Source organism: Vulpes vulpes, unplaced genomic scaffold (assembly GCF_048418805.1).
Source record: "Vulpes vulpes isolate BD-2025 unplaced genomic scaffold, VulVul3 Bu000000642, whole genome shotgun sequence".
In the NCBI taxonomy this organism is placed as follows: Eukaryota; Metazoa; Chordata; class Mammalia; order Carnivora; family Canidae; genus Vulpes; species Vulpes vulpes.
In genome coordinates, this window is record NW_027325668.1 from 1,119,526 (window position 1) to 1,131,387 (window position 11,862).

Sequence of the window (11,862 nt, forward strand, 5' to 3'; positions counted from 1 at the left end):
ATCATAAAAGTGAAGGTCGGTACATACGTTTGTTGGTCAAGTGGAGGGGGTCAAATAAAGCAGAGAAGAAGTTATTTAATGGGAATAATTGAACACAAGGGCTAGACACTATGGAATGAGAAGAAAATTGAGAGATATAGGATCAACATTTGACGTGGATGGATAGGATGGGGAGCAGAGATGGCCATTGGAAAGGAAACATATAAACTTTTTCTCCAAGGTGGGAAAGAATAAAGAGAAGATGGGTGTGGGGACATATTTTGAAAAACAGTTTATGTAACCCGGGGTCAGTGTCCCGGGGTTGGGACTTGAGTTCACTTTCCTTCCGACTAGTTCTGTAACCTTAAGAAAATACTTATCTTTCCAATTTTCAGGAGTTCCCAAAACTAGAGATACTAGTAATACCTCTCTGGTTGGGTTATTGTAAGGGATACGTGAGATAAATTATATAAAATATTAGCACAATATCTGGCACATTGCAATCTAAGAAATGATAATATTGTTGTTATTTCAGATCGATTATTTTGAGTTGGAGATGGGCTCATGAAACTTTGTGCTTGAAATAGCATATAGATAATTTAGCTATTTCAGCCAATTTTTCCTTTGCCTTCAGGGCTCTACTCAGAAAGTTAATCCACCCAGAGAATATTTGCATTTTAATAAGGGCCTTCAAGCCTAGGGGGAGAGGATGTAAGAGAAAAGGAGCTTTTCTGCTTCTCAAGTAACATCACATAAATGAACATTTTTATGCCTGTCTTTGTGTAAACTGATCCTGCTCTGCACCACATTTGTAATAGGATTTTTGAAAAATTTTCTAGTTAGTTTCACCTAGTTAAAGATGTATTTAATAATATGTTTAGCTTTAAATCATTTATAAATTCCCTTAAAGTCACATAGCGCTGGTCGGGTTGGATTTCATTACAGCATAGGATTAAACTCCTGTAATACTGGGCCTCTGAACAGAGCACCTGTCACTTCTTTTGTCATCCCTGCGTTGCTTTTCTGGAAGGGTGCGCTCTCAGAAGCCTGCACCTGTGGATGTACCTATGCCACGGTGATAGAATTCACCAGAAGATTGTATCTTTTAAAAAGGGAAGATAAATCAGAGAACGATTTATACATTTGATTGGTGCTTTCTTGGTTTTGAATTAGTATAAATCAACACCAAAGATTATTTGTGAGAAACAAATATTTACCAAAATTGGTAAATACATTTGGAGCTTAAGCTCCTTTTACAATATCCGTTCACTGGCATAAGCACATGTTTTATTTTATAGTCACTTACGTATATGTGTTAAGATGGCAAATACTGGAGAATATTCATGTAATATTTCAAAATGTTTTTGAAAAATAAAGGTTTTGGATTGGATTTAGAAAATAAATTGAGAGTTGTGCTCTCCTCGGAACCCAAATGACTTAGAGGAATTTATTAATGTCAGTACTTACAGCCTGGACGCTGAAGACAATTATTCAGAAATCTCAGTGAAAACAGTAAATATTCTGCTCGATGTTGAATCAGTGGTAAAAAATTGAATTACATATAGTTGGGGTTAATTTCTTTTGTGGGAGTTAAATTCAGGAAATGGGAAATTCTACAAATTAGGATATTGCATAAAAACATATTAATTTACTTCTCTGCATCTCAGGGCAATGTTGTGCAATTAAGACAAGTGAAAACACAGAGAATTTGGCACAGTCATTACCCAGAACCGGGTAGTGATGGTGTACTTGATGAATGAGCTCACACCTGGTTCATATCCATAGCTAGACTCAGCAGTCGTGACTGCTTCTCTGAGCCGGCAAATGCAACAGGTTTCAACTGAAACATGGAACACGTCCTATTCCTCAGTGATAACAGATCAATTACCATCAAAGACAAGATTGGCATTTTGATGGCAATATTTCATATCCTGCTTCTCCCCGAAGCACAGAAAAATCCAAGTGTAGATTAAAAAAAAAAACCTGATTTGACATCTTCTTTTTTAATCCCCCTGCAATCCAAATTTTAAGGAATTCATTAATATCAAAGCTTTGTTTCCAAAGATAAAAAATCAAGCTAGTTTATTCTTTCTCTAAATGGAATGTTAGCTCTAACAATGAAGATATTTCTGTATGCATTTTTCGTTTTGGCTCTCATAAACTAAATTATCTCTCTGATCAGCAGTTTCTTATACTTGCCAAACCTATGGCTCTCTGCTCATTACATAATTTAAATAAATAAGCGTAATTTTCTCATTAAGCTATTTCCATTTTTGTGAATGCTTTTGAAAATGACACTAATTTTCCAGCCAGGGTAATATTACCAGCAAATTTCTTCATTTATTAGATATTTTGGACTAGGAGAATCTTTAGGTCTGGTTCCCTGAAGTGCAGACTAAGAGGTATAGATTAACAGGTAGACAGTTTATTAGGGAAACGGGTTTGGGTTCAATACCTAAGTGGCAAGGACAGGAAGCATGACTGGGCTGAGGACGATCATGAGCTGTAAGATGGTCTTTTTGGTTTTAGTTTAGTTTAGTTTTCTTTTATCAAGATTCTATTTATTCATGAGAGACACTGAGAGGGAGGCAGAGACATAGGCAGAGGGAGAGGCAGGTGTGGGAGCTTGATGTAGGACTCAATCCCAGGACCCCTGGATCATGACCTGAGCCAAAGGCAGATCCTCACCCACTGAACCACCCAGGTGCCCCTGTAAGGCAGTCTTAAGTAATGCTTCCTTCCACTTTGTGGGAAGCGCTGGAGTTGGGACGGCCCTTCAGAGTGATAGAGTAGGTAGTTAGCTAGATTTGGGCAGGGAACAAGTCCTTTCCCACTGATAAGATGATGGAGGCCCAGTTCTAAACAGTTGGGACAGATCCCAGGGGATGCCACAGGAGCTCTTCCCTACTGCCCAACAGTAACCGATAGCTTCATTATGATACATGTACACTGTGGTCTCTCTTCCCACCCCCCAACAGACAATGGCTGCCATGACAGTTCCCACAAGGATCATATAGGGCCAAGCCTCCCTCTCCTAATTCCTTAGAAGACTGGCTGCAACCTTAGTCAGAAACCGCCCTAGCTATGACCCATGGCCTATCCAAAAATAAGAGGAAAAGACAACCCTGACCCCCCCCCCCCCCCCCCCAGTTCAGCTGTCACCTCTGGGCCTGCCTACGCTCCCATCTCGAGAGTGTACTTTCGTTTAAACTGCTATTAAACCTTTGCTTGCTTAAGAGTTTGGCTCTGAATTCTTTCTTGGCTGAATACAAGAACCAAGACCAGGGAACAGGACATGCTGTTGACAAGAGTAGTCCTAAATTGGGACACTGTAGGTGCTAGGCTGATATTCTCCTGCACTGAACAGTCATTGGACAGAGTCTACCCCCAGAAAGTAAGCATGGCCTACCCCATCATGGGGCAATTTCTGGAGAGGGCTGACATCTATGGACCAGAGCCCGGCTTTACCCCTTGAACTGCAGAATAGTCCTTCACACCTGGGGGAAAAGGGGCTGCGCTGGGTATCTTGGTATACCCTATAAAGAACTAGCACCATTAAAAAAATGTGTAGCCTAAAGGATTTCAGACTGTTATCATCTTAGAGAAATGAATTTAGTGAAGTGGTGTTAAAAAAGTACAAATTGTTAAAAAAAATGAAAATAAATTATAATCATTGTTGAGATGATCACAAATTCTATCTCTCACACAGATTTATTATATTAGTGTATTCTCTACCCACCCCCCTCTAGCTTTCTTTTTTTTTTTTTTTTTCAAAATAGTTTTCGGAAGCAAAGTTATAGACAAAAGCAACATGGACTTTGGAGTTAGACTTGACCGTGTGCACACTTAGGTTTTACTACTCACTAAGTGCCCAATCTTGGACAATAACATCTTGGAACCTCTGTTTTCTTGTTTTTACAAAATGACTACAATTGTGGGGGGGGAAATTAAGTGAGATGACATTTTTAATAGAGTCCACTTTAATGTTTTTGACTTAGAAGTAGCTTACAAAAATGTAGCTGAGAGTTTTGTTTTTCCCCTATTATAAGTCTAAAGCCATTGCATTAAATTTTTTAAAAGATTTATTTATTTATTCATGAGAGACACGGGGTGGGGGGGACAGAGACATAGGCAGAGAGAGAAGCAGGCTCCCTGCAGGAAGCTTGACGTGGGACTCAATCCTGGGTCCCCAGGATCATGCCCTGGGCCGAAGGCGATGTTAAACCACTGAGCCACCCGGGCTGCCCTGCTTTAAAAATTAATATCAATATTAGGAATTTTGTATTCCGTTGTTAACTTGGAAATCATTCTTCTGTTTCGGGTGATGACATTCTTCTTCTTTGGTGACATTAATGCATCCCCAAAGAAATTTCAGCCTGCAGGAAAGAAGTGTAAGTAAGGGTGCCAAAATATACTGGTGACTGTCACCACACTGAAGACTTAGTGTCTCTTTCAAAATAGTTGGTTAGAAAACAATACTTGCACAACAAAATATGGCCGGCTGTTTTGTCAATCTTTTTCATGGTCATTAACTTTTTATCTCTTCCAATTAACATCTCAATTTTCAAAGACTTCACAGAACTAAAGTGAATTTATTTCAAAATAATTTACCGAACTAAAAGTTCTCTCAGAAGACGATGGTTGACATTCTACTTTTAGCTACTCCCACCATCCATAAGAAGGGATGAGATAGCTAGAAATAGTGCCACTGTAAGGAAGAATGATGCCAGTGGTGGCTTGTCTGTACTTATTAGATCTCTGTATTTTCTTTTTCGGTTCTGATATTTAAATTCCCTCTGACTGTTTGGGTGGCTTGGCAATACGATCTATCTTTCCATTCCTCGTCTGCTAAAATGTACCTTTCCTCTCTCCCTCACTCCTTCAAGTTCTTTTATGCTCAGTATGTCTTGAGCTTGAGTCTAACCAAACCATTGATTTAGAGAGTGAAGCCTCTATAGCTAACTTAATGGGTAAATCCTTTGTAGAGAGGATATGTGCTTGCTAACTCAGCACCCCTTAAAGCGAATTTGTGGGAGAAGAGATCAGACCAGCGAGGGAGGCTGGATCATGGAAGGTCTCCTATGCAGTGCTGAAGAGTTTAGATTTCTTCCTACGTGTGATGGAGCCAGTTAAAAATTTAGGGGCAGGGAAATGGAATGATTAAATTATATGATGGATAATTAAAGATAGAATCAGATTAGGCTTGTTTTGTTCAAAGTTCTAGTATCTAAAAATTAATGACATGCAAAGGTTTTCTGATCCTCAATATTGTTAGTGGACTCCCTACTCTATAAATGAGCCTGATATGATCAGATTAAGCTCTCCTTGATACTAGGATACATCCTCGGAAGCTAAAAGTGTTTTATTTCATTTAATACCCACTGAAGATGGACTAGTCTTACTCAAATACTAACAATGTATTCTAAATTGAAGGTGACAGTGCTACTTCACTGAGAAAAAAAAAACCCTTCAATTCCTTCCCATGCATTACAGTTTCTATTTTTAACTAGACCCGCATTTTCAATATTTTGCTGGACATTTCTGTACATGTGTGCTGCTCTCTTCTTTCTATATGATGCAAACCAGCTTGTTTCTCTGACCCCTAGCTTCACCACTTACTAACTTCTGCTGCTGCATTTCACTTCCAATCAGTTAGAGAGCCCTTGATTGTTTACTTCAAAATTAGTCTCAAATATTTGCCCTTTCCCCCCATATCCATTGTTTTTACACTGGTACAGACCCTTATCATTTTCATTCTGAACTGTTAAAATAGTCCCTGGACTTTGACTCTGTCTCTAATTTCTCATCTCTCAATGCTCTCAGCGTGCTACTATCATAATTATGTCTCCAAAGCACAACTTGGATAATGTCACTTCCCTGGAGGGCCTTCTGTGTTCTCCCAGGATCAAGTCTAAGCTTTCTAGCATTCAAAGTCAGTCACAATCTACCCATATTCTTTCTTCCGTAAGAACTACGAAAAAGGAACTCTGATCCATTTGGAGTAAATTTGCTCATGAATGTAAAAATTAAAAGAAAAAAAATTTGAACAGAGGATGAAAGGTTAAAATTGCCCTGTGGTAGCACGTTTTTTGACCCTTGGGTAGAAAGAAGGGATTGGTTATCTAGGTGTGGGTGCAAACTGGTGCTGGATGAAAGGGTCTCTTGAGATCCACTAAGTTTAAGATTTAGGGAGCAGTCACTCTGACATCTGAAAAATCCAGTGGAACAGCGAGAAAAGCAGCTGCTTGAAATGGTTGATGGCAAAGCTCTGACAGCGATGTCCTTTGGGAGGTAACAGTGACAGCCAAAGAATTAGAAAAGAGAGACTGGGGTGACTTTTTAGTGGCCAGAATCCTAGGAGAAAAATAATTCTTTTGGAGACAAACCTATGAATTCCCTGCCCACCGAAAAATGGAGTGAATATTTTTTACAAGTTGAAAAGAACTGAATTAACGAGTTTTGCTGGAAACCAGAATTTCAGCTCGTCATGGTCAGATAGAAATATCTCTTAACGTTTTGCTGGCCTTGTCTTCCAGAACATGCTCTTCCCTTCTATCCACTATGCAGCCTCTCCTGAGTCACACTTGCTTGTCCATTGTTGACTTTGTGGGCCTCTGGCCTCTCGCATGATTGGTTTCCTGGTCAAGTTCCCTTTCTTTCCCTGCTGATCAAAATTCCAAAGATCTGTATTGAGAACCAGTTTAAGCCACTTTCTGTGTTCTTTTTGGTAGACATCAGTACCCACAGGAAACTTTGAGGTGATAGTCTAATACTCTCCCCACCCTCACATTTAGACTTTAATGAATATACATCTCAGACCAAATGCTGTCTCTCACATATACTTACACACACACACACACACACACACTTAATAAGCAAACTGTTAAAAAACAGTACGTATATCCTATTTTCCCAGTTCAGGGCTCCATAAATTCCTGGATGTAAGAAGTCCTTAGAAATCATATAGCTCTGGGTTAAACTTTAGCTCCATGACTTAGCTGTTGAATGACCTCAGACATGTTACTTAGCTTTTCTGATTCTCTCTTTCTTCATCTATGAATTAGGGTAATGATCCAGCCATGTAGATATCCTATAAACAAAATATCTACACGTGTGCAGGAGTTGTCGTGGAGGAGATTTCAAGAGTTTATGAGACAGTTGTTAACATAATCATCTAAAAAATCAAATTATATAAACTTACAGTAAATAAATGATAATTACAGTAAATAAGTTATATAATAAACAAAGGCAAGCAACATTAAAAATTATGACTTCCTAATTGACCACATTTTACTATTTTTCTATGTTTTTATGCTACTTATGTTTACAGTATAATGTGCCGCTGCAAATCTCTTCTCAAGGTTGTTTTCACTGACGTGATGTAGCTTGGGAGCTGGCAATCAGACATGCTGGGAGTATTACACCAAGGAAGTCAGCAAGCACTAAAAATCAGAGTTGGATCTGTCCTTTGGTTGATTGTCTCTAGACTCAAAAAATCATGAGGAAAGTGTCAATAATGTGAATTAAACTCGAAGGTATGTCATGCTTGTGGTTTTTAGATAGCAAATAGCCCCCCAAAATGAAGAAATATATTCTTAGTATTCAAAAACTATCATCAATTCTATAAACTTGACACACTATTAAAGTTCCAACATTGGACATTTGCAATTGTGTTCATTTTTTAATTGCAAACATAGACTGTCTATAGACACAAGAGGTTAGCAACAATCAATGAATACTGTGAGAATCTGTCTATATGGAAATTACAATAAAAATTATAGTATATCTTATTATTTGTAAATTGTGTGCTAAATATGTTTATATCATTAATTTTTATAATAAAATTAGGCATATAGGGATCCCTGGGTGGCGCAGCGGTTTGGCGCCTGCCTTTGGCCCAGGGCGCGATCCTGGAGACCCGGGATCGAATCCCACGTCGGGCTCCCGGTGCATGGAGCCTGCTTCTCCCTCTGCCTATGTCTCTGCCTCTCTCTCTCTCTCTCTGTGACTATAATAAATAAATAAAAATAAATAAATAAAAAATAAAATTAGGCATATATATATACCTATATACACGTATATATTTTTTCAGACAGTTGTTAAGATTTTGTCAGCACCCTTTTGCGTATATCCTTCTCTTGAGTTTCTGCTCAAATGTCATATTCCCCATGAAATCCTTTTGGATCTTGTCTAAACCGGTATTAAATGCACCTTCTGCCTTCCATAGCAACTTGGGACCTAATTAAAATGCTTTTTATCCTAAAGAGTACTTAGTTTTATGCATATATCTATTTATCTCTCTGTCTGGTAACCTCCTAGAAAATAAAAGAAAAAGTATTATAGATCTTAATCTTGGCATGCAGCTTGACATTTAGCATGAAACTATACTGTAAGACTCTCAGGAAATATTTGTCAAAAAATCAAATATTTCACAGGGTTTGATTTAGATGGCATTATAAAATAGTTTCCTTTTTCCAGTGGATTCTAGATATCTTCTCATTGCCTGCGAGCAGATCAGCTGACAATAGAGTGGATTTGAAGTAAAAGAAATTGAATTAATATTTTTCTTTCACCACATTAGTGAAATGTAACACATTAGTAAATCTCTTAGAATTAATTTATTGATTAATTTTAAGAAAAACCAATCTTCCTTCTTCACAAAATATTCTTACTAAATAAGAAGAATTGGGGTCAGGATAAAATTAATAGGTACTGAGCCAGCTTTTTCTTTCCTGCATTTTTCTAGGTCTAAGATTCTTTACCCAGCTTTTACCTGATAATAATATCAATAATAATAACAGTTAATGCTTTTATGTGCCTCCTGTGCTCCAAGTGCTTCACATATTTATCAAATACTCATCACATTTCTATAAGGTAAGTAGTATATGTATTATTTAACATGTATAATTTACTATATATGTATGTACAAACACACAGGGAAATTGAGTACCAGAGCATTTAAATAACCGTAAAACTAGTAAGTGACAGAGCTGGAATTTGAACCCTGGCAGTCTAGCCTCAGAGTTAAATTTGACAAAGCAGTTTTCATATCTTAGAGAGAGACTATCTTATAAAAAAAAAACAATGAAATTTTTGTGTTCTTAAAAAATAAGAGCCTGAAAGAATCGGAGCATATAATTTATCCATAAACCATAATTTTGGGAAGAATTCATGAAACTATAAGTGGCAGATTTCCTCCCAAAAAGAGATAACAGAGGCACCTGGGTGGCTCAGTCAATTAAGCGTCTGCCTTCCGCTTGGGTCATGACCCCTCATTGGGCTCTGTTCAGCAGGGAGTCTGCTTCTCCCTCTCCTTCTCCCCTCACCCCCCAACCACTCATGCTCTTGCTCTCTCTCTCAAATAAATAAATAAAATATTTAAAAACAAACAAGCCAAACCAAAGGAGATAACATTTCACTGTCTGAGAGAGGAAAGGTTAACAAGAGGAAAGCTAACCACTGCAGGGTTAGATACTAGTGTGGTCTCAGAAAAGATGGTGCTAAAGATGGTGCTAAAAGATGGTCATCTCTGCCAGGTTGGCAGGGAAAAGGAGCAATATCCCCAGATAGGTTTGGGGGGATCCAAGAACAGAGAGGATCCAGGTCTTCCCAGTAGACTACAGCTGGGAGAGAAACAGCCTTCCAGAGGAAGCCTAGACCAGAGCTGTGCCCAACTGGGCAGACAAATGGTGGCCAGGATGGTCTACTGGAGAGGAGACCTAGGAAAGCTCCAGGAGACTCTGGAGTCCCCGGGATGCTAGAAGAGCAATTCAACAATTTCCCATACCTATAGAGGTATGAGAGGATTGAAAAGGTCCTACAGTCACAATGAAGCCATGCCATCTGCAGATCTCCCTCAGGTACAGGGATATTCAAAGACCAGACAGAAAGAATGAAAGGCCACAGAAGCAATATGATAGGAAGAACTTTCCAGATTTAAATTCAGAGCTAACTGATTTTTAACCTGGAGTTATAGAGTAATTTCTAATTTCACTGACTTTACCTGAGGGATGATTAAATAAATGCGATGGAGAGAATAGGGATTTAGACAAAGTATTAGATTAAATTACAGAAACTAAATTTAGAATTCTCATAAACTAGAGTTAGAAACTATGAAATTTAAACTGGTTGTACACTCTCCTCATAGGTGTATAAGTCCATTTAAGAGATAATAACTGAAATTTAATAGAGAATTAATGTCCTAACAGACATGTATTCATTTAATATATATGTGTATGTATTTGTACATGTGCGTGTATAACAAACATATACACCTTTGACTGACTATGACTGATTTATAGATTATTTATCTGTCTGTTTATAGAACACCATCACTGGGATGTACAGTTAACTTTTTGAAGATGTCACAGTAGTTAAGAGTTCAGGTCTGGAGAGGTGCTTGGGTCAGTCAGTTAAGTGTCTGCCTTCCAGCCCACCTCAGGCTCTCTGCTCAGTGGGGAGTCTGCTTCTCCTTTTCTCTTTCCCTCAGCACCCTCTCTGCCCCCTCCCTCTTCTTGCACGTGCATGCCCTCTTTCTCAAATAAATAAATAAACAAAATCTTTAAAAAACAAAGAGTATAGGTCTAAGGGCCAGACTCCTAGAGTTTATACCCTGACTGCTTCATACTCCATGTGAAACCTTGAGTAAGTTATTTGACCTGTTGCAGATATAGTTTCCTCATCTGTAAGTCTTCACAGGGTTGTTGGGAAAATCCCATGTGTTAATAGTCCTAATGTATAGAAAGGTGGGGGTGCCTTTGTAAGTCCTCAGAAATGTTAGCCACAGGCATTTCATATGGTCTTCAGTCAGCATGACTGGGGGTCATGTTCAAACTTCTTTCCTTGTTTTCATATCGGTGAACTAGGCCATGCAGTCATTGGCAGTGGGCATGACCTCCACGCTCTTCAGTCTCCTATGGAATCTGGAGCATCACTTGGAGAAGCTTGGACTCTTCCCAGGTGCACTTCTTCTGAGTGTGCTGCAACCTACCATATGTGAGTCCAGCCCCTTCACTCTCTTACCTACCTTTGTACATTTCAGCCTTTTTATGGGAAAGGGAAGCCATCTTTGAAGACAGTAGAAGAGCAATTATCTCTTCTTTTATCTCTTCTGGAGGAAGATAATCATGGAAATCACCTTTTAAAAAATTACTATTAAAAATGTGAGTGTTGAATAAAGAGAATGCTTTTAGTTATAAAAACTCATGTTTCCTTTGTGTTCATTTAAATTGATATCATAGATGATATTGTGTTTTCTGTCTTTTCATCTTATTCTTCAGTGTCTAGGTCACAGATTAGTGCTTCTAGGGAATGATTTTGCTGCCAATGTGTTGAAGTCATGAATCCATTTTCTGATCTGCTGGCTTTAGAGTTTTGGTTTTTTTTGTTTTGTTTTGTTTTTAAAGAAAGAGGTTTGCCCCTTTTTTATTTAGATTCCTGCATGAATTTGTTAGCATTTAATGAGTATTTACTTTTCTGTTAAAAAACATGAGTTATGGGACACCTGGGTGGCTCAGTCGTTGAGCATCTGCTTTTGGCTCAGGGCATGATCCCTGGGTCCAGGATCGAGTCCCGCACCGGGCTCCCTGCGTGGAGCCTGCTTCTCCCTCTGCCTGTATCTCTGCGTCTCATGAATAAATAAATAAAGTCTTAAAAAAAAAGTTATCAGTACTTGGATGATTATTTCTGTTTATCGACATGTCACCACCAAAGCCTCCAGTTTCAAGAGTGACTTTAATAGAGAGGCCAGCAAAAACATGTAATGAACAATGATTTTAAGAAAACAGGCTTACCTGGTTGACTAATACTACCTCCAAGAAGAGGAGCAGCAAATAGCTTGTTTCTTGTGCTTAGATTCTATTGTTAGTAAGTTATCAAAATAAT

General features: G+C 38.4%; 1 long non-coding RNA gene across 4 annotated transcripts in view; it reads left to right on the forward strand.

Moving 5' to 3' along the window:
- Window positions 1-11,180, forward strand: part of LOC140596409 (uncharacterized) — a 76,912-nt gene extending 65,732 nt beyond the window's left edge. For 3 of the 4 annotated variants that reach the window (XR_011998393.1, XR_011998396.1, XR_011998394.1), the window contains 2 exons: window positions 8,726-8,853; window positions 10,845-11,180. This is a non-coding gene — a long non-coding RNA (uncharacterized lncRNA). Of the gene's footprint in view, window positions 1-7,309; window positions 7,515-8,725; window positions 8,854-10,844 lie in introns of all 4 variants that reach the window. The other variant, XR_011998395.1, reaches the window with a different exon arrangement.
- Window positions 11,181-11,862: the final 682 nt, after the last annotated feature.